The following is a 24850-nucleotide window of genomic DNA, read 5'->3' as shown; positions in this document are numbered from 1 at the left end:
AGCAGAATTTCTTATAATTTTGAGTAGTATATGTTTTAAGTTTGAAATTTCAAGAGCTAATTGAACTCATTAATTTTTTGTTTCAGCACTATTTTAGAACTAATAAAATTGAAAATTAAGAAGGAATTACACTTTAGATAATTTAAATGATTTTATTATCATATTTAATTTTTTTATCCATTATGTGATTTTATAGATTTTTGCAGTTTCTCCTTTTTCTATTTATCATCATACAACTTATCTATCTCAGAAGCATAAGTTTATCAATTAGTGGATAGACAATTTTGAAAACTTAGAACAGATCAAGATATTCTGCAAGTGACTGTTCTATTTATCAACACTTACATTATTTTAAAAACTTTTTATGGAGAAGGCTAGAAGCTTGATTTTTTTTTAAATAGGTCAAGAAATAGATCAAAAAATCTGCAGGGGATTTATTTCTATTTCTAAGACTTCATAATGACAAAACTTCCCTTGGCTAATGAGCATGTCTAGGTGAATTCAAAAATATAGAGAAAAGAGTAGAGGACTTCAGTGGACTTCTAAGAGAATTAGTATAATTGCACTTATTGTATTCAAAAGATTGGAATAGTTAAGTGAAGAAAAAAGTTAACAGACCCCACTTTGTTAACCCGCATATACTAAATTTTCTCATACAAATGAGTGTAAATCACATAAATATAATAGGAAATAATTTTGCGTACCAATTATAAATAAAAGTAATGAATTATCAGCCCTCTAAACTTAAATTTTCCCATTTTTTCTTACATATGACTAAATCTTAATCGCACTTTCATTTTTGTGTTATGACATTAAATATGTATACACTTATTGAAAGCCTGTTGACCACCTATTTGGAATATATACTGTATTAACTATAAATCTAGTAGTAAGAAACTTCTTAGATATGCAAGATTGGAAGTTAGTGCAAATATGCTGTTTAAATATCATTATCAGATTCTTGTCATTATAATTGTTTTTCTAAGGCATATACCAACTTCAAAATTCCAATTTGCTATATTCTTGTTTTTGTTTGCTTTATAACAAATTTTGATTTTGGGGGGTTGCATTACCCTCAACTAAGTAATCTGTGCTTTATCATTATGATAAGATACAACTCATGTTCATCAGTAGAAACAGTGAATATGACTTTGTTTCTATCTTATGCATCACAAAAAGAAAAATAATCTTTAAATATTTTCAAAGTTATATATTTTGCATATCTTCTTTATGTTTTCTTCCGCTTGTTCTTTTAAAGTTAATTCCCATGAAGTGTGCTCATTGGAACCTGCCTTGTCCAATTACTCTGAACAACAGTTCAGTACATCTATGGAAACATTTAAATTTCAGTTACTCTTCTTACAGTTTTTATTATGACCTTTCATTCTCCTCTGTTCTTTCTATTTCTCTCTGTTATCATCACTGTGTTCTAACAGCACAGAATAAGATTTGAGCCAGAACAGCTCATCAGATATTTTTTGAATCACTTATATCCTTAAATAATAACTTTGTAGTTTCTTTATTTTGCCTTATGTTACCACTTTCTATTCCTTAAGAGAAAAAAACAAGCAAATATATAAATCTTTTTATATAATACATGATCTCTTTTCTTTCTTAAGGGAAATTTCAGGTCTTATTTTTAAGTCTTAGTTGGGAAATTCAGATTTCAAATGAAGATTTCAACTCATAGTGATTAAGGTACCTTGCATTATTTTCACGTGGTCTTTTTTTTTGTCTTTGTATTTTTATGAAAGCATTGCTGAGAATCAAATTTAGGTATCATCTATGCTTGGATTAAAGATCCAAGAATCTTTTCACTCTAAGATAATATAAGTTTTGTCTGTGTGCAGGTGCACGTGTGTACAAATGCTTGTATACAGGTACTGATAGTCTTTTAAAATTATAACTTTGATAGCTTTGTAGTTTTTTTTTACTGTCAACCCATTCTCTTATTATTGGTATTTCATGTGATAATAGATACATATATATGAAATATATGTTATTTATAACACATATATAAATACTTATTTTTAAACTAGTTAAATTTCAAACAGAAAATTTTAATACATCATTAGTCTTTAGTTTCCTAAACATGAGAAACTAATCTATTTTAACTAGACACTTTGGTTTAGAACTTGCCTTAATCTACACTACCAGATCAAAGGCATACAGGCAGATAAATAAGACAACCCTTCACTCAGTGATTTTTTATGGGATGTAGTAAATATGCTAATAATTTCAATATAAAGCAATATTTACTTAAACAATACCAATACTGGAATTCAGCACTGAGACAGAAGGACAAGAAAAAGAAGTCTAATATTCTTTCTCCTCTCCTCTTCTCTCCTCTCTCTCTTTCTCTTTCTCTCTTTCTCTTTCTCCATTCCCTCTCACTCCTGATTTTGAGCCACACTGGGAAGTACTCAGGGTTTATTTCTGGCTCTGTGCTTATTCCTGGCAAAGCCAGGGAGACCATATATAGTGCTGGGTATTAAATCTCAACTTGCAAGTGCAATATGTACTATCGCTTCGACGTCAAGAATTTTAGTTTTCTAATAAAATGATGTGTAAGATGTTTTTTGGGAGATTGGAGAAAGTCACAAGCCATGTCTATTTTGTCTGAAATTTAAAATCTGATAATGATGTAAAAGTTTATACTTTGGGGACTTGTTTACTTGAATAATGAATGTCTGATTGAGAAAATGGTGGTTAACCTTAAATAGTGCAGTGCTAATTAAGCATTTTGAAAAGGGTGCAATTTGATGTAGATTTCCATTTAAATATCATAGACAAAGATTAATAAGACTTTTGTCTTAACTATGAAAAAATAATTACAGTAAATTGTAGTGCCAACTTTATATTTTATAGATGTACTTTGTTCAGCTCACAGAGATTTTTTTTAGCTGTGTATAATTGGTATGATATTTTAAATGTGAATTTATAAAAAAAATCATGAGTTTGTGAGCCTACTAAATACCCAGGATTGCCAATTGTTGGTTCTACCTTTCTGTAGGAACTTTGTACAAGTTCACTGTAATTCACATCAGTTTGGTTATTATCTGGTTCTTTCCTGACTCATTTGTTTATAAATTTAGACTACAACAAACAGAAGGCTATGATCAGAGTTTCAAAACTTAACCATATAAAATCCTGGACATAATAATTATAATCACTGTATCACTGTCCCGTTGCTCATAGATTTGCTCGAGTGGGCGCCAGTAATGTCTCCATTATAAGACTTGTTGTTACTGTTTTTGGCATATAGAATATGCCATGGGCAGCTTGCCAGGCTCTACCATAAGGGAAAGATACTCTCAGTAGCTTGCCGGGATCTCTGAGAGGGGTGGAAGAATCGAACCCGGATTGGCTGCATGGAAGGCAAACACACTACGCTCTGTCATCTCTATTCATTGATAACTATATTGAGGACAATTCCATAAAATATTTTAATAACTTTTGTCATACTACTAATAATTTGCACACTATCAAGTGGAAGAATAATCAGATTTTGATAATTCGTTCTGTATAAATAATATTTGGACTGGAGCAATAGCACAGAGGGTAGTGCGTTTGCCTTGCACGCAGTCAACCCAGGTTCGATTCCTCCATCCCTCTCGGAGAGTCTGGCAAACTACCGAGAGTATCCTGCCCGTAAGGCAGACCCCAGAAAGCTACCCTTGGTGTATTCCATATGCAAAAAACAGTACCATCAATGGGGCTGGAACTATAGTATGGCAGGTAGGGCGTTTGCCTTGCACGCGGCCCACCTGATTTGGTTCCCAGCATCCCAGGAGTAATTCCTGAGTGCAAAGTCGAGTAACCCCTGTGCATCGCCAGGTATGACACAAAAAGCAAAGAAAAAAAACAGTAACAACAGGTCTCACAATGGAGACCTTACTGGTGTCTGCTTGAGCAAATTGATGAACAACAGGATGACAGTGCAGTGACAGTGCTATAGTTTTTATATACTTTGTTTTGGAGGGGTTTGGTAATGCCCAGCTGTGTTCAAGGGTTTTCCTCCTTGTGTTCGTAAGAGGACCTCATGGGAGTTATCTGGGAATAGTGTGGAAATCTACAGTACCTGATTCGGTAGACTGAACCAGGGTTGTTCTTGTGTGAATAAATAGCCTTTTCCTGTATTATCTCTCCACCTCTTATATATTGTTTTTTGGCTACTTCTAATTCATTGCTTGGGGGACAAGACATTGCCAGGGACTGATCTCAGGATTCCCAATACTTTGTACCAGATCCCTGGAACAATTATCAATATGTTTTTTAATGTTTAGTTACTCAGTGGCGAGTACCCTCTTTTTGCCCTCTAAACAAAAAGAGGCAAAGAATGTTTTGACTTATGTTTTTCATTTTATAGAAGAACTAATAGGACTAATAAAAGGAAAAAATGAATTTTAGAACTTTAGCCATATCTTAATGTTGATAATTATATTAGTTTTCTTTGTGGTAAATACTATTTGATAATACTTAATTTTTAATTATTTTTAATAAATTAATTGTTTTAGATAAATTTCATTATTTACCTACATCTTATATTAGTGAGATAATATATTTATTCTAAGAAACAAAATTGTTTTGAAGTCTCTGAAATATAAATTACATCAGTGTAAGTATTTCTTTTTTTTAGTGTAAGAACTTTAAGTATATTTTATCTCTTGGTCTTATAGATGCCAATGGCATTGTCATAAAAACGGTTGTATGCAGAGTGGGTACCAGCTCTGTCACATTAATTTGCAGAATTTCTGTTCCCTTAACTTGCCAAACTTTTCTTAACTATCTTAGTTAATTTGGCAACTTTCATCTGGAAGTTTCCCTCTTCTTTTCCTTTCTTACCTAATTCCTATTCATAATTCTGTTTAGCTACAACAACATCCATGCATCTTTCTCCTCACCGTTCCTCAGACTTGGTTATTGATAGAATAAATAATATGTTATGGTTTACAAAACAATTTAATGCAACATCTCATTTAGACCTAACTTTTCTCATTCATATGTTCATATCCATTCATAAAACATTTTTGAAGCACCCCCTCTATGCCAGGCACTGACGTGGAGAAAGATTTCCAGAAATACAAAAAGGACCTTGTTCTTTGGAAACACACAGTTCAGTAGTAGGTAGAAATTAGTATTTGAATTCAAATATAAAAATTTTCACAAGTGGAAATACAAAAGAAGTACTTGCAGTTGCATAAAACATTACCAGAGAGAGAAAGGATAAAGATAGGTTTTGTTTAGTTTTTCTTATTTTTTTTTCTTTTTGTGTCACACCCAGCGATGCACAGGGGTTACTCCTGGCTCTATGCTCAGGAATTACTCCTGGCGGTGCTCAGGGGACCATATGGGATGCTGGGATTGAACCCGGGTCAGCCTTGTGCAAGGCAAATGCGCTACCCATGTGCTATAGCTCCAGCCCACATTTTGTTTAGTTTTAAGACCTCATGAGAGTTTTCTGGGAATAATGGGAAAAGAATTGTGAGGAAAATAACAACTATCTTGACTCAATTTTAAATATTTATAAAATGGACTTGAAAGATATAGACAATTCTGGAAGGATATAACTCATAAATTACATACAATTTTTATATAAATCTGTAAGGATAACCTTGCAGTTTGCATTAACTTAATTAAATATGGAAATTTTATCATGATATGAATAAATATCATATTATAAAGAGAACATGTCTGCTGAAATATAGAAATTTTACTGAAATTTACAGCTTAAAATTTATTTTGGGAATCAGGGAGTTAGTACAGGACTAAAATGTGTATCTTGCATGTAGTTGGCCATAGTTTGATCTTCAGCACCACTTATGGGTCTCTGAGCACCACCACCCATGACCCCAGAGCATGGAGTCAGGAATGAGTGCCCATCACCTCCAGGTGAGGCCCAAATTATTATAATATTTCAAAATCTATATTGGAAGCATTGGTTGAACATTATAGAGCGTAGCGCTTAGGATGCTAATTAAAGAACAGGAGAGCACACCATTGGACACTGAAGGGAAACATGGAAACTTAAGGAATTTGAGTTTAATTCTTTAACTTTTCTGGGCTGGAGAGATAAAACAGATGTAGGACTCTTGATTTGCATGTGGCTGATCCAGGTTCGATCCCTGGCACCTCAGATGGTCACTTGATTGACACTAGGAATGATCCCTGAGTTAAGAGTAAAGAGGAAGTGCTGAGTATGCTGCTGGACCCCCAAGCAGCGCACACACAAACACAGATACACATACATACAGACACACACACGCAGACACAGACACACACACACACAGACACACACACAAACATCTGTCTATCTATGTATTTTTTTTCTCCTTTAGCATTTTGTTTTGTCTTCTGTTTATTCATCTTTCAAAAAAGATGAATAAAGTCTTTATGTTTAAATGACTAGTTATATTTGAGTTATATAAAAATAAAACACAAAAATTTAGAAAAAAATAAATTTAATTATAAAATTAATTGATAGAGCCTTTCATACTAATACTCTGAATATTCTATTTGAATATAAGTGTTGTTATTATAAACCGAGATAATTAACTGATTATGAGGTCTAAATTTAATTATACAATTTGCTAATCAAATAATCCATATATACTGAATACCAATGTTGAAAATTATCAGAATATTGTAAACGAATATTGAAGTTTACTGAATACCAATGTTGAAAATTATCAGAATATTGTAAACGAATATTGAAGTTTTAAGTGACTGACTAATCAAAATGACATGAAAGCCAGTCTTCCATATGTTGTTTAGTAAAAAGAAAATTAAGAAAATCGATAGCCAGATCTCACAAGTTTAAATTTCTTCAGTTCGAAATCGGGCTGGAGCGAAAGCACGGGGGTAGTGCGTTTGCCTTGCATGTGGCTGACCCGGATTCGATTCCTTCGTCCCTCTTGGAGAGCCCTACAAGCTACTGAGAGTATCTCACCTGCTTGGTAAGCTCCCTGTGGTGTATTCGATATGCCAAAAACAGTAACAACAAGTCTCACAATGCAGACATTACTGAGTTTTTCTTTACAGTATTTGTGGAAATGTACCTGAAAATGTCTGCATGGTGAGGGAGTGTGATGGTGAAATATATTTGTAATAGGAGCGGAGCTGTGGCAGGCAGAATAGTTGGTATTAACAAAAATAATGAGAAGGGCAGGGGAGCTTTGAGGATGCTTATCAGATGTTTGCTCTGCAGATCAAAAAGCTTCTGAAATATCTGAGAAAGAGTGTAGTGGGAATAAATGAAGAAAGAACAAGTTTTTTTATAGATCATGTCAAGATGAAAATAGTTTAGTGCAAGTGAATAAGGACTGTAAGACATACCAGTGAGTGGCAGAGTAAAAGCAACAGTAGGGATTATTGGGAGTTTGAACAGATGTCAATTTTGCATTCTGAGTACATAGAGTCCAAAGATATTTTCAAATTTTTATTCAATAGTAAAATGCACTGATAATAAGAAGGAGCTCTCAAAAATTTAAGAACTGTTCAAGAGAGTTTCACAGTGCTTTATGAATTTTTAATGAAAGCAAAAGATCTGGAACTCTTAAAATCCAAAAACTGATACTTTCCTTGCTCTATTTATTGTAACATCACGCAAATTTATAACCTTGGACTAACATTAACACATCTAAGTTTTATGGATTTTGTGTTTATAAATATTACATTAAATGGCTTCTAAATTTATGCTGCTACCTCATTTGCTTAATTTTTAATAGTGTATTTTCCAAGGGTTGGAGCCATGGTATAGTGGGTAGGAAAACCCACATGTATGAGGCCGACACAGGTTTGATTCTTTGCACATATAGGGTCTCCTGAGAGGCCAAAAATGGTCCCTGAGTGAAGAGCCAGATTCAGCCATGAGCACACACCAGCGAGTGTGATTCAAAAACAAACATCAAAAAAAGTTTATTTTTCATATGAATAGACTGAATTATATGCAAATATTAGTGATGGTGACTCCTGTCTGTAATCTGGCTGTGATGAAACCTGAAAACAAAAAGCGCATCAAAATATATCTTATAAATAGAAGGAAAATGCGGTTTGATGATGATGTGGCCAATCCTTGTTGCAAAATTTACTATATACTATTTTCTTATAAACTGAGCCCCATTAAAAAATATTCTGCTAAAGTTTGTAGTGCAATAGTGACTTTGAGAAATACACAGGAAGGAAGGAAATGTTTGGTCAAATTACTGCTTAATTATTCCAAAACGAGAGTGACTGGCTTTGTTTTGCCCTCCTTTACTGAATAACTTCTGATGCAATCAAACTGAAAACTCAGGAAATTAACTTTTATGGAAATTGAGTCATGCATTAAATGCATTTCCAATTCTGATACTGTTTATTTAGTAACCAGTAAAACTGAACTGAGTTGTGCTATGAATTGAAGGATCAGGACTTCAAATAACTGTTTCTGTTTCCTTCATTATCCTGACACATGGCTGACCAAAGTCTCTAGGAATGTTGTGGGATTTTTTGTTGTTGTTATTACTTAGAGAATGCAATTTTTCTGCTAATATGTGATTAGTCTTTTAATTATGGTTCTTTTAAACAATGTCTTAAATTGAATTCCTTCTATACAGCTTTATATTTTCCCCTTTCTTTAAGTGGCATTCATATAACCATAATAATACGAAGAGAAATTTGCTACAATAATATTTAGTTTTGACCTCACACTTTATGACCACACCAGTTGCAAATAATTTGAAGAGTTTACTGTGTTATAGCCAGTATATATGTGTCATAGTATACACATATGTAAATATATGAGTATACTTTCTATTTCTCCCTACCTGTTTTTATACTCAAATACTTAAACACTGAAAAGATAATAAACTACTCTTTAAAATTGTTGTAGTGGTGCCCTGAACAATATATCCCCAAATCTCACACCTGGGAAGCAAGTGTTATACTCTGACCTACATCTGTGGTCCCTTACTACCTTAAATGTTTATTCTGAAACAGTAGAAAATAAAGAGCACATACCATTATATTTTCAAAATTCATAGCCTCATATCTAAGTTGCCTAAATGGCCATAGTCCTATTAAGTATAATTCTCTCTTTGTTTCTTTCAGTTTTTCGGTTTGGAATAGAACATTTGCAGCATTTTTCTGGCATCATTTTCGATGAAATGATGACATAGACTTCACATTTCTTTTGGCCTAGTAATATGTGGTTAGAGGTCTGGAGATATTGGACACTGGTTTCTCTAACTGTGACCCAAGTTCGTAAACCAGAGACTCAGTTTCATAGACAAAGTAACCTAATTTGCACCTAAAACTAATATAAGTAGTCATGCTTAGTGTGTTCTGTTAAAAGTTGCATTTGTTGAAAGGTAGTGTCTTTCAAGTGCATTTGAGAACGTATAGCTGAAAATTTTGTTCTAAAATGAAAACAATTGTGTCTAAATTCAAGCCATTTTCCATAGAAGTGGGCTGGTAGCACATCACTTTCATGTTGACACCTGTAGGGTGTCTGACAAAACCTGTCAACCAATCCCCAAAGCACTTAACTTTTCTGGGACTCTTTGTATATTGATAATATAATCCCTTCATTCTAAGATGTAGACATTTTCTGGATTATTGTGTGATGGGAATGATATTAACAAGGTAGCTGCTAGCTTAGAAGATGATTTCTTGATTCTTGGGAGTAATCAGTTGAACTTTTTATGGAAGAATGTAAGACTGGAGATCAGGCACAGTGGGTAAGGCACCTGTGTTGTCTGCTGCAGATCCCTGCCACTATTATGATCTCTGAACACTTCCAGAGGTCCCTTCTGATCACAGAGCCAGACAAAAGCCCCTACTCCTTCACCCTTTCCCCTGGTTCTCTACCACAAATAGAATTGAAGTGGTAGATTTAATGTATGAACTATACAATTTGTAGTTGAAAAACGTTATCATTCCACTCATTATGTGAACAATTCTCACTGATTAGCAGGAACAAAATTCAATTTACTTCTGGGTAGTGTTTACCTACTGGATGCTTGTTTTTATATTTGTTTACAAAAATATTTGGTGTTAGAACAGCTTATTCTTTTTTGTTGTGGTGTCATTTCTTTCTCTTTCTCTCTCTATATATATGTATACATATATCTTTCTCTTGTTTTGGACAGATAATAGAATGTCAGACTGCGCCATCACTCTGTTGAGAGGAAATAAAATTAAAGCCTTAGAGATAAATGTGCAGTTTGTGAACAATTGCAAAACAACAAACTAAATGGAGATTATTTGTATGCCATTTCCATTGGTTTACTCCAAAGATATAGTCTCAATGATAATAAAGTAATAAAAGATTGTTTTCACAGCTGTTTGTCTTTGATTACATATTTCTTTGAAGTACTGTAATAAGACAGACTTTGAACCTGGAAAGAGATCAAATAATGAATTGTTCTGCTTTGTGAAGCTTAAGAAGGGATTTTATTGTCGAAACATATAGCGCGACATATTTTTTTCTTCTAACAGTTAAATAATGGTTAGAAGTTCTATGAGATCATTACAGATGGACTAGATTAAAGGGCTTGGGGCCAAATGTGAGTGATCATAACCAAAAAATTGGTGCTTTGGTTTAAAAAGTCAGATTTTTTAATTACTAAACATTTTATTGGATTATTTTTAAGTTAAAAATAATATAAAAATTCTGGAATGTATTTTCATAATTACTCTACTTGTAACTGAATATAGTATAAAACTTAAATGCCCGACTCCCAAGAGACTTACGCAAATTTGTCATCCACTTCAGGTTTATTCAGGTTACATTAAGGAGATTCTCTGAACTATACTAAATGTCATTAGAGAAAAAGGATATTAGAAAATGTCATATTTTATCTCCTACATAAAATAATGTATACAATGTATCAAAAATAACAGAGCTTCAGATGTAACATATTAATATAGTTATAAATATTTTGTTTTCTACAACTGAATTTTCTCTAAAAATTACCTCATGTAGGTTAATCAGCAAACATATGATAGGTACTATAAAATATAATAAAAATAAGTACAGGTTTTCTAGTTTTTGTTTAGGTTGAGTTAAGATGCTTCTGCTATTTAAAAAGCATCAACTAGTAATAATATTCTAAATCATCAAAAGGTAATAGAGTATTTTAGCTTTTTATATTTTGCTATTAAGTTATTTTGAAACAACAGACTGCTTTTTTTATAAATATTTAAGAGTTCCTGTTTTAGAGAAAGAATAACATTCATATGCACATTTGGGATTTCATTTACTCAGTTTAATAATTTTTTCCCAAATAGTTTTTGTTGTATTTAGAAGAAACTTTTTTCTTTGTTTAAGATCTAAACCTTTCAAATGATAATTTTCATGGAAATACCAGACAAAGGAATATTGTAACTTTAAAGATTTTTATGATGAAGGTGTGTTTAAAAGATGTCACTTTGATATTTTTACATTATGTCCTACATTTGTCAGCTAAAACCAGGATATTGCCTCAATGAGAAAAAGCATGTTCTGCACTTGTCAAAAGGCAGTAAGTAATGATTAAAATAGCAGTGTGAAACGCTAGGAGATTAAAGTGATGCTAATGATAAGTGAGAGAAGAAAAGGGCAAGCTATATTTTAATCCCTGAGAGAATGGTTAATGACTTCTATTGCCTGAGATTAAACTAAACCTGTCTCATCAGCTTTTTCTGCCTGGTGAAAAAAAGCTCTCTGCACTTTAATTTATTAAAGTCTTTTAAGGAAGCACATTGATCTACAGAGGTTAAACTTTTAAAAATTGCGCAAAATACACACAAATGCCTTAACAAAAGTGTGATTTTGTTGCTTTCAGGCATGCTTAAAGATTTATAAAGAATTCATTGTCTATGCTGTAGTGTGTTTAATTAAGGAATATTAATTACTTAAACTAGAAGGTTTGTTCCTTTATAAAGCCAGAATATATTCGTATTACCATGTAGGCAAGGGGCAAGTATACTATAGAGGATATCAGTCTACATGAAGAGATTAAATTACAGTGGTAATTACTGCATGTTTTGTTCAGAATAATACATACACTGTTCTGAAAAATGAAATCTGTTAAAATATACATTTGTAAAACTATAATAAGTTAGTATCTTTAAATGGATCCATTTGTTAACTCTAGTTAGGATGTTTTTTTGAGATTTTCAATATATTTGATGATTGAGCTGATCTTCCAATATTGGCATATTGTAAAAATATTCTTTTATCCCATCTTCTATCATGGTGATGGTGTCTATTCTTTTTCATGTTACAGTTACTTTTATGCAACTAAATTATTTTTGTAATTAAAATAATTTTAATTACAGTTACTTTTATGATACCCAACTAAATGTTTATCCTATGGGACAAGGTAAAGTCTGGGAGTGTAGCAATAGGAAGTTGTAGAATTGCAACATTTTGTTTAAATCTTTCTTACACATTCATCAGCCACATGTGTAATATTTACTAACATTATATTATAATTTTTTAGATTATCTGAAAGAAACAATAATTTCTATCAACTCAGTTAAAAATAGTTTCTGATTCAGTGTTACAAAGTGAAATTTGTATTAATTTCTAGAATGAAATATTTTAGTCTTCCATTAAGTCTAGTACTATGGTTCATATATTATTGCTTTGTTACAAAAGTTGTTATAGAGACACTTAAAATGAGTTTTGTGTTTGCATTAAACTACTCAGATGAGAGTTTTAGCTAGAACATTTCATGGCTAGGGTATTTTTCAAAATAAATTTATCATTTGATTATTCTGACAAAGGTTTTTTGTTATGTTTTTGTTTTATTTGTTTTGTTTAATTTTGTAGTTTTGTTTTTGTTTTAGATGTTCATTTTTATTCTCATTAACAGTATTTCCCAAATTTCAGAGTATATTTCTTTCTTTTCAAATTAACCAAAAATTGTGAGATCTTTTCTCAAATTTTGTAATCTAAACTAATTTTTAAACTTCATTTTATATGTAACTTTTTAGGCTAGTGAGTTTAAATGCAATACATTCTTTGATGTTAATGAAACACCAATTTTTCTGAAGGCCATGTAACCTTAATGAGCAGCTTCTTATAAAAGAACATTTAATCAAGGTTTATTTTTAACTTGTTTAAACAGATCTAATAGTTTGTGCTGATTTCATTTCAGTATAATAATTGCTAGCAATCCTATTAGTAAGTCCTGGTACAGGGAAGTTAACACAAATTCCAATCTAATGAGAATAGTGTTATAGTAAAAATCATGCACTCAGGAAGGATCTGTATTTTATTGTACAGAAGCACCTGGCTATCCTGTCTTTATGCAATTTTTGGCCCTGAATTTATCATATTTACATAAATTTTATGAGTCCTATTTAATACAGATTGATAATACCATTATAAGGGGAGAAAGTGACAATACTTACTTGAGGGAGGACATTGTAATAAAATAAGGAGTAAGGATCACCAAACATATTTTAGTATAGTTTCTTTCCTTATTACGAACCCCATTATGTAATGTAGTTTTAATTAATACCCGTGATACGTGTAAAATTGATGTACCTTCTCTCTTAAACTTGAGATTGGATAAAATGAAATGTTACTAGATTATAGAAAGTATAAATTATATAATTATTTGAATTAGTAGATGATTTTCTTGTAGAATATAATGGTAGAGTAATGACAAAAGAGTTTAAGAACCAGATGTTTTAAAAAGTATTAACTTACTATTAAACTTGGCTTAAAACAACATGATGCTTTATGTCATAAATGAATGCATAGATTGCTTTGTATTAAAAAAATGAACACAACAAAAGTCAGAAATACAACTTTTAGTTGTGAAAATGTAAGAAGGTAAGGATTTGAGGCCTAGTAATGAAAGTGAGAATCTGCCAAGTTCAGGTTATAATCTTTTAAACTTTTTATTACTTAATATGACACAGTGACATTTAAAATATGGAGAAATTGAAGATAAATAATATGGAGTGAATGGCAGAATTGATTTAAAATTTTAAAGCTGTACTAAAAGTATTCTAATGCACTGAAGGGCATTTGTAAGTTATACATTGTTTATAGGTTTCTGATTAGAATCCCAAAGTATAATGTATTACAGCTTGCCTTTCCTATGATAGGGAAAGAATATTGTCTGTAGAAAATAGTGCATAATAAAATTTAGCCTCTTTTTCAAGTAAATCATCAGCTTTTTGTGAAAGGTCTTTATATATAAGATCATGTCACACATTATTCATTTTAATCAATAACTGATATATTTGGCCTGTCTGGAAAATTTCTTTCTGACGATTATCACTCATTGCTCTAGAGAAACTAAAATTAAAGTAATTCCATGAACTCTGTGATTTTTATAACCTTAATGTAAGACCTAATTTTTCCACAGGAGTCCTAAAATCTTGGGATGCTGATGATTTGGTAACTTAAAATCTCTTCTACTATATCTGATAAGAGAATGTGCAGTTTTCAATCTATTTTTCAGAGGAGTAAATTGCACAAAGCATACATTAAGGTTAGGTAGGGTTCTTGGTAACACGGTGGAGTTATTCCTTTCTTCTTGGATATACTCAATTTCACAATCTGAGATAGAACTGAGAAATTCAGTTGTCAAACTGAATTGTTGTATATTACACATAGAGATTGAGAACTGAGCTGTTGTTTTAGAGAACATGTTTGCAAAATTCTCAAAATAAATGGTGCCCATATTGAGCACTGCAGAGCTAGTAAAATGAGCCAAAAAGTTTTAAGATATTCTGTGTAGAGTATATTAACTTTTAAGGCAGTAAAATTTAGAAAGATGTGTGACTTTAAATATGATATATATACAGCCCATTGCTGTCAATTTTAGGACATTTTTACAGGCATCCAGATGAATTATATCATTTGGCTCAAGTCCCTATTCTATCTTAACTCAAACAAACTCACACTATTTGCGCTGAATGCTTATACACATTGCATTCTGAATACTAAGTTGGAATGTATTTACAAATCTGAAAGAAACTCAATGTTTAATGCACAGGTCTCCATAGAAACTAATTAACTTTTATTTCTTTGTCAAGCTAAAGTGTTTCTAATATAAAGGAAAATTGTGGCAAAGGAATTATAGTATCAAAACTAAGAGGGAAAACACCTATATTGAGCAAGTGTGCAGTCAAACTTTGTGGTGGCAAATAACTCAATGGTTAACTGTTTTTAATTCCACTAATTATGATGTAAAAAACTGTCCAGATAGAGTCCACATTTTCCTTGAGCTGTTTGAGCAATTTAAACGGAATTGACAAACAATGGAAGTAGTATAACATCTATCAAACAATGCCAGGAAAGGTTTTCGCTTAAAGATTATTCCATATTTTACTCCAGCTGCTTAATTTTGTTCTAAAATTACCTGTCTTTTTTTAAATTAGGAAAAAATGGCTTCTTTACAGCTTATTTACAGCTTACTCATTGTACTAAAATGAAAAAAAAAAACTCAAACCTGTTCTCATAACAAGTTTCCGAGTGAATTGACTAGTAACATTTAACTTTTGAGGAGGACAAATTTTATGTTTATTATGATTCTTTTTTTTTTTTTTTTTTTTTTTTTTTTTTTTTTTTTTGCTTTTTGGGTCACACCTGGCAATGCACAGGGGTTACTCCTGGCTCTGCACTCAGGAATTACTCCTGGCGGTGCTCAGGGGACCATATGGGATGCTGGGATTTGAACCCGGGTCGGCCGCGTGCAAGGCAAACGCCCTACCCGCTGTGCTATCGCTCCAGCCCCTGTTTATTATGATTCTTCCCAATCAAATTTCTTGACTGTTTTCATCTTATAAAAATCAACACTGAGAAGAAAAAAATGCATTTAAAAAAATTTCATCTGACATATCTAGAAGTTTTTTCCTTTAAGGAGCTTCTCCCTGACCTGGTCATTAGAGAAAAATACATCCTTTCTGTGACTTAACACTTATTTCAAAATGACAGGATAGGAAAGAGTAATCTATGTCACCTTTGTTTTGATTATGACATGTCTTATTTCAAGGAGAGTGATGATGTGGGTATGCCTATGATTAAGAATATTAAAAGAGGTCCAGTATTATTATCGAGCCATTAGGGTTTAGGAGGCAGTAATGAGGCTTCTATTATTGAAGTGATTTTAATGACAATATATTTAAATTCCAGAATTCTAATTATATGACAGCTCATAACAGTAACAGCAATAGTAGAAATTTCAAGAATTAGACACATAAAATTAAACTATTATTGAAAATACTAGACTTTGTAAATAAGTCTAAATTATGTAGGAGCGGAAAAATTTTTTACTGCTTAAAACAGTCTTTATTTTAAGAAAGCATATTCTTTTTTTTTTTTAAGAAAGCATATTCTTATCTTCTTAAAACTTATACAGAAGAAAAAGTGTTAAAGGGCTAGAAAAATATTATTTCATCATTCCTGTTCCATTAGAATTCACTTGGGTGGCTGAGAAAATGGTTTATGGATTAGAGAGAGAAGAACAAGCTAAAACATTTCATACCTTCATCTCTGATAAATTCCCCAAACTCATTCTTTGCATCTGAGCCATAAATAACAACCATGCTTTTTTGCTAAAAAGAGCTTTTTTCCTATACCAGGTCTTTTGTCTTGGAGATGAATGCTATAATAAATTTGAAGTCTTAGGGGGGGCATTGTTTGAACTATAACATTATGGTTTACAACTGTTGCTTCTATTATGAGGAGGATAAAAAGCCACTATGAAGCTTGATCTCTGTCATAGAAATGGATTAATATTTCAGTCTTCAATGTGGGTCAAGTGTATGATTCTCCCCAAAGCAATTCACCATGATTAATTTTTATTATGTGGGCATTCAGATTCTCTTTATGCTCTTATGTATTTTATCCCCCACCCAATCACCCCTTGCAATACTATAACTTAGTTTTTTCCACATAAAAAAGAACTATATGAGTTTAAGCTTTTTATTATAGTTTTAATAAAGTCCTATTAAAATAAGTAACTAAAATCCTTTTATTCTTAAACTATCATATGAATAAAATTAATAGCAGAAAAAATGATTGTGTCAATAATAGTGTTTACAGATAAAATTGTGTTAGTCTGGTATTTTAATTGCTAAATAGTATGCAATTTTAATTTCTTCATGATTAAGCAATTAATCATAGGAAAATGTAGAGTTACCATGGGAAAAATAGGAGTTGCATAAAGATGTAGTGTTTAAATCTACTTTATCTGAGGAGAAGATATTGTTAACTAGAACACAAGATCTCTCTTGTTGACTTTATCTTACTCCATCAGTCAACCTATCATTTTTCACATACATCTACAAGATAGTAATCACCACAAAACTCTAAAGGAAAAATACTTTTGTTCCAATTTTGAGAGCTTGTTTTATTATTTTCTTTCTTAGGAGGAAAATGACAATGTGTAAAGGAATTTGTAGTTTGAATTGTTTCTGTTAATACATTTTTTACTTTCCTGGACTCAGATAAATTTGGGGCACTTAAAATATTATATTTGGGTATATATAATAATTCCTACAAGATATTTATAAAAGCACCTAGGCCTTATTTGTGTATTTATTTTGAAAATTAATGAAGAGAAACTATTTTACACTCATTACAATTGCCTATTAATTTCAGTGATCTATGACTTCTACAGGGGAGTTGAAGCATCAGTTGTAGACAATAACTTGGGGAGAAATTATAAGAGTCACTAAAATAATGGAGAAAATAGGTTAATTACATTATGTTTGGTGTAACTCTATATAAGTTTTGCTAGGAAGTAGGGTCTTACATATGACTGTATCTTAGAAAAGTTTATACTGCTTTAATAATAAACACCGATGCCCAGGCCAGGACCTACCTGTCCCATACAACCACATAAGACTCTCAAGGTGCAAATGAAGCCAGTCCATTGGAGTTTCTAAAACAAAATCTTCCTAGGAGATTGGAAAGTATGATGTGTTTTCAAAATTTGGAATCTGCTGAATAAGAAGAGCTGAGAAAAATAAGGAAGGAGGTGAACAGAAGAACTATGTGGAGAGTAAATTTGGAGAGCATATGGGAGCGGCTATGAGTTAGGATTTCAGTCCTGGCTCTGTCACTTTAGTGCTGTGATCTTAGTTGTTCATTATCTTGGGAAACATTACTTGTAAACTTGGCATCTTATTTTTTGGGGGGAACATACCCATAGCTGCTCAAGGGCTCTTCTTGTTGGTTCTATCCTCAAAGTATCACATATATTATTGAGGACCATGCTAGAGAAGTGAGCAAAGTAACTGCATGCAAGGCAAGTGCCCTACTTTTTATACTATCTCTCCAGCCCATAATTGGAGAGTTAAAACCCGGTTCCTAAGGTGCATAGGAATAGTAAATAAGATGGCATATGAAAGCTTGTCAACCACGCAAGGCACATGTAATGACAAAACCATTAATTATAATTGGTTTATCATGGGCTGGACTGATAGATGAGGCCAGATCATAAAGGCTCTGAATTCCTTTTCTGAGTTTTAATTGTATCCTCAATGTAATTGGTGGAAATATTACCTCTAAGAAATTTTTTTTTAAATTTTTACTTATTTATTTATTTATTTTTTGCTTTTTGGGTCACACCCAGCGATGCACAGGGGTTAACTCCTGGCTCTGCACTCAGGAATAATCCTGGCAGTGCTCGAGGGACCATGTGGGATGCTGGGAATCCAACCCAGATCGGTCACGTGCAAGGCAAATGCTCTACCTGCTGTGCTATCGCTCCAGCTCCTCTAAGAAATATTTTAAATAAAATATTGTTTAGTTAAATATACCTGGTATATAAAATTTTAGCAGCCAATTGAGTACAAATGATGGCAAGAGGTCTAGTTCAGAATCTGTTACTATGATCTATGTATATAATAAATGGTTCTGAAACTGTAAGATTAGAAAAGTAATAGATGCAGTTATTAAAGAAATGAAACTAATGAAATTGGTGCAAATTAGATATTTGTTGTTGGGTGATTATGGAAAGAGTAGATGAAGTCATTTACTTATGACTTCTAAATACCTGGCTGATATGACTTAGTTGTGTAGCAGAAAGAGAATATTAAAGAGCAACATATTTGGGAACGATGTGAAAATGTATTTGTGATGACTTTGGAATAGCCTGGTGGTGGCATCTAAAATTAGTTGATCGTGTGATACCATGGGCAATTATATTACTTGAAAAGTGGAAATGGTGATAATTGGGAATTCCTGGAAATGATGACTTCGAAAGAGTGAAAGGAACAAAGAATGAAGCCTTGAGTAGTATTTTCTTTTAAGTATATACAAGAGCAGATTCAAGTGAAAAATGAAGGCATATTTAAAGATGTAAAAAGACAATCAATTACAATATTGTTGCTAAAGTCAAAGGAACAGTATATTTCAATGTGTAAATAGTTGTCAAGATGCCTAAGAAATCAGTCTACAGGGACTTCTAATGGAGATGGAATAGCATATATTTATTGCTTTGGATATCTTTATACCCTAAAAAGTAAAGAAGTAAAATGAGAGTTGTCATGTACTGAGCATATATTTATAAAGCATCTGCTGTAAACACCTTAGATCAGGCAATTATTAGATGCGAATGAAACCGTTCAAAATGATACTCAGGTGAACTCATTATTAAGGCAAAATTATTGAGACTTCCTGAGTATATTTACAAGTTTTAGATTGGAGACTTTTAGGCTGCTAATGTAATTTAGTACTTTTGTTTATTTGCTTGTTTGGGGACCACACCTAACTGTATCCAGGGCTTGCCTCTTGCTTTGTGCTGAGGGGTCACTGAAGGCACTGCTTGGTGAACCATATACCCTTTTGAGCTTTGAACTGGGATTGTCCATACGCAAACAAGTGCCCTGCATTATGGTTTTTTTTTTACTTTTATCGAACATCTCTGTCATAACATTTACAATTTTATACAGTGAAGTGTACTATACTTATTTGAGAAGGATTTTTTCAGTCTGATAATTAGTGCAACATAGTATAATGTTGAAGGTAGTTGTGGTTAGTATAAAAATTAAGTTTGGGCCACAGAGGTAGTATAGCGTGTAGGAGAATTTCTTTGCACATGATCAATTGGGTTTGATTACTGGTACCACATATTTTCCCCTGAGCCCTGCGAAGTGTGGCCCCTCAGCAGAGCCAGAAGTGAGCCCTGAACACAGCCAGGTGTCACAGAAAACAACAGCAAAATAAAACACAAAGATTAAGCACACATAAAAGGCGAACTACTTATTATTATTATTATTTTAATTTTATTTATAGTGGTAATGATATGCTTAAAGTTTAGTGTTTGTTCCAGAATGATTTGCCTTTATATAATGGTGCCTTAGATTGTTTACATAAAGAAGGCATATAATAGAGCTTTCTTCAATAAAGTTTTGCTAACTGAATGGGAGAATAAACAGAATATTTTATGATAAAACAAAGAAAGGCATTTTAATCCTGATTATTACAAAAAGTTAATTTGTAGTTCCAATTTAAAAAAAAGCACTGAAGTTTTAAAAGCACATCTACTATTTTATGCTGAGCCTGTACCTTTATAAACAACATTCATGTTACTTTTATTTTATTTATAGATTGCAAGATTTTCTGTTTGACTATTTGTAAATATAATTTTTTTTTGCAAACATATAATGGGTAAGAACGTAATCTGTAATTAAGTTTGGAGCAAGTTTTCACTGTTTTGAAATGGATTGTACTGCCTCCCTCCTAACTGTGGGGGCACTAGTGGGGTACTGGGAAGACCCAATAAGGCAGTACTGGTTTCAGATGCAATTTGAGGGCACTTTCTGTTTGCTTAAAGAAAGGAGATTTCCAGAGTGGTGGTGGTGCATGGGGGTAAGTGTTTGTCATGCAGTTATTTCTTTCTTGAAAGGGACAGTAGACTAGAGTTTGGGGACCTCTGGAGTCTATCCAAACTAAAAAATGATCCAACACAGCCTTGTTTTTTAAAATTCCATGTATTCTTATCTATGTAATTGGAGGGCTCCCAAGAGGTGCTCAGGTGATTCGGAGGCCATTCCTAGAAGTTCTTGGCCAACGGTGTTGACAGTTCAATGCCAAGATATGCTTCTGCCCATTGCTATAGTGCTGGGGATTATCTATCATTATCTGTGCCTGGGTTTGGGCACTCCAGAGTTTCACTTAGTAATGCTGCTTGGGATTGAATTGGGCATGGCTTAAATCCTTCACTGCCTCAAAGCCCTTGTCAGTATGAGAGGCCCTTAGTACTTGTGAACAAAAATGTGATTTTTGGGCAAGGGAGATGGATCGAAGGACATGCTGTTCATCCAAGGGTTCATACCAGCACCACACGGTTCCCTGAGAGCTGGTAGAAGTTGCCTGAGAGCATGATTAGCTGTAGAAAGAACAAATCCACAGGGCAGGAGAGAGAATTCAGGGGAAAGGCTCCTGTCTTACGCATGTTGACCTCAGTTCAATGGGGTACACATTGCATGGTCCCCTGAGCTCTGCCAGGAGTGATACCTGAACACAAGGTCAGAAGTTAGCCCTGACCATCACTGACAAAACAAAAGGTGAACCTTAATGACTGAGCAAAAATATGTACTGTTATTGCACTCTAGTAACAGTAAATTTTTTTTTTTTTTGCTTTTTCAGTCACACCTGGTGATGCAAGGGGTTACTCCTGGCTCTGCACTCAGGAATTACTCCTGGCAGTGCTCAGGGGACCATATGGGATTCTGGGAATCTAACCCGGGTTGGTCGCATGCAAGGCAAATGCCCTACCCACTGTGCTATCGCTCCAGCCCCCTAGTAACAGTAAATTTTAAATAAAATTTTTCAATGTATACGTGTCCTTAACCTAGATGATTTTCTCTTGCAATTCACCTCTTAGCACTTACCATATCTGACATATTCTTGCTCGCTTGACTGTTCAGTTGTTCACGTCTAGTGTAATTACAGGACAGCAAGAACTTGTTGCTGCTTTTTCAATGCAATGGCCCAGACAGTGCATAGGACACAGTCAATGAGTTTGTAGATGAATCTATTGCCTTAAACTCTGATTTCAGTGACCTGGGGTAAGAGGGCAGGTGGGATTAAAGTTAGTTAAAATTGAACTGAACAGATAGTGCACTTGTAACAACACTTGATTCAAGTAACAGGCCTTACTTGGATCAGTTACTTTACTTTTCATGTCATAATTTTCTGCTCTGTGTAACTAATATAATGAACAAAATAAAGGCCTTTAGGGTTATGGTGATAAAAAAAACAAATGAGTATACACACAGGAGGCCACTTCATCATCAATGTCATTATGAATGGTAGTAATCTTAAATCTTTTGTATTTTAGATACTTAATATTATACACATAATCTATTACATCTCCCATGACTTAGATTTTCTTTGTATATAATAACATGCAATAGTCCAGGTCTTGGATTCTTACTACAGTGCCTCAGGGTCGGTAACCTGAGGTATGAACTTGTGACTATATTCAGAATGCAAAACTGAGGCCAGAGTGTGGGATCGAAGGCCCGGAGTTAAACTTGCAAACATGGCCTTACCTGTTGTACATTACCTAATATAACCCTAGTCTCACCCTGAGAACATCTGGGCTTTTGCACCAAACTTTTAGGCACTACCCCCTCACCCCCTGCCCAATATATGAGAATACCCATATATAAATGTAAAACCTCAAGACATTTTAATCAAAATCTCTATTTCACTTCCCTCCCTTGAATTTTAAGGTCAGTAATGTTTTTGAAGCTATAGATTTAGGTGATACATTTGAAAGTGTTATCAAAACGTAGGAATAAACAAAAAGAAATACTGCTCATAAAGTCAAGATATGTTACCTAGCCTCCTGAAAAAAAAGGAAAAACAAAACACAAACATACCAGTAATTATAGAGTAGTTCGATATAGTATTACTAAATTGAAAGTAAAAAGCAACTTGTATCATCAGTAAGCTGAAATTTTGTTCCATTTTTATAAAATGTGGGATGCATTCTGAGTTAGAGCTAACAGATTCAAAAAATGTTCATAGTTTACACATTGTACTTTCTTTCCTATGGAATGACTGATCAAAGTGAAATATAATAACTATTATCAGAATATTTAATAAGAGAAATAAAATAATAAAGCAAGAAAAAAAGATTCCCCAAGGGATTGAAGATTAGGATTAAAATGAGAGAGTAGCATGGAGGTAATTCAACATTTGATTAAGGACTTAATCTACTTATCTGTATTCAATTCAAGCTTTTTAAAATTATTAAACTTTGGTGAAATGTGTGCTATTTTTAGATATTCTTGCCCCAGAGTATAAGAGTAGCAGATAAAGGATAAAGGGGCAGACAAGATGAAGGGTTTAAGATAACATTGATATGGAGACAATGGATTATGAAACGATCACTTTATATTCTGCAAGTTTCCTGCATTTAAAATGCTACACCGATATTCTTTGATACTTAGGAAAAAATGCAAAAGGTAGCATCTAACTTGCCAAGTCTCTGTGTGTGGATGTTTTGGGGAATGAAAATGATCAACTCAGGGAAGAAGCTGAGGGGAAAAAATTGAGAGAACTAAAGAGAAAGAGAAAAAGACAAATGGGTTTCTGAGAATTGAACCGTATTTGGAAAGACAAATTGGTCAGTGGTTCTTGGGCAGGGGGGGAGGCGCCCTCCAAACCGCACAGCCTTGAGTTCATAAATATGCCAGTATCCATTTTTTCATTATTAGTAGACAAGGCTATGTCCTTTCCTTTGATGACGGTAACGAGTTCTATGACATTGCCACTTTGAGTTCTTGCTTCATTAGATTGGGTGACTGTTTATTTGAAATTGTAATGAAATATTTACTTTATAGAGCTATAAGGATTAACTGTGATAATTGAGTGAGGCCGATCTGGAGCTTTCAGTGTAATAGGTCCCCCTTGTTTGAATACAGAGCGCAGTGAGAATGAACGAGCAAGTGAGTGTGTTTCTGCCTGTCACTTTCTTTCTACATGTTGCTTTTTCTTCTGGAGATAAGTGGGCCTAATGCTGAACAAATACTGGAAATCAGAAGCCACTGAGAATCATTCGCCTCTCGCTTTCCCATGGCAGCATGATAGACGCTCAATCAAAGAACCCCCTCCACTCCGCAAAGCAACAATTTTGTCACCACGAGCAAATCCAATTGAAAAGTCCCTTGGACTGAGAGGAGAACTCCAGTTGTCAGAATCAGCAAACAGAATGAAAAGAACTAAGAGGAGTAAATTGGCACCTGGGGCCGCCGTGGTAGCCTGTGATAGGCTGTGGCATTGTGTTGGGTAGACATTCAGCCATTTTCAGATATAATGGGAGAAATTAATGCAAATGAGTCAATGGAATGAAATGCATTTTAATGCAGATTTGAGGGACTATCCCGAACTGCTTGATAACAAGTCTCTTTAAGAAAAGGCTTACATTGTGAGGACTCATTTTTTCCCCATTTCTTCTCACTAGTGCTTCATAAGGGCCCTTTGTTCTCTAAGTAAACTCTTTCTAAACTATTGACATTGCTCATTTATGTGAATTTCAGATTTTTTTCCCCTGACAAAGTAGCCTTGGGTGATCTGGGAAAACGTTAATTGCAAGAGGACAAGGAGACTGGCTGAAACAAGAAATGCAATCATTAAGTGTAATGTTGCAGTTGTCCATGCCTCATTATAACATGCATACAAGGCAATAAAATGCATGTTTCACAAACAAATCTTTTGACAACTATAGTTCAAGAGCCTCCAGCTGTCCTGCTTTTTTTTTTACATCTATTTCTCTTGGTTTAGTAATCATTATTGAAGTTTAACTTTGGATTTCCCAGAACAGTCCTTCATAGATTATGCAAGAAGTAGGGAGATTTTAGAATAAAAAGTGTGTTTGTTTTAAAATTGGAAAATATTTGC

The 24850-nt window shown here is 33.3% G+C and overlaps 1 protein-coding gene across 3 annotated transcripts in view; it reads left to right on the top strand.

The window, feature by feature from the left end:
* DACH1 (dachshund family transcription factor 1) overlaps positions 1-24850 on the top strand; it is a 423983-nt gene that overhangs the window by 87083 nt on the left and 312050 nt on the right. The gene's annotated exons all lie outside the window — the stretch shown is intronic.

This window comes from Sorex araneus, chromosome 1 (genome assembly GCF_027595985.1).
Source record: "Sorex araneus isolate mSorAra2 chromosome 1, mSorAra2.pri, whole genome shotgun sequence".
NCBI classification, from domain to species: Eukaryota; Metazoa; Chordata; class Mammalia; order Eulipotyphla; family Soricidae; genus Sorex; species Sorex araneus.
Note: the sequence above shows the minus strand (reverse complement) of the source record. Positions and strands in the feature narration are given on the sequence as shown.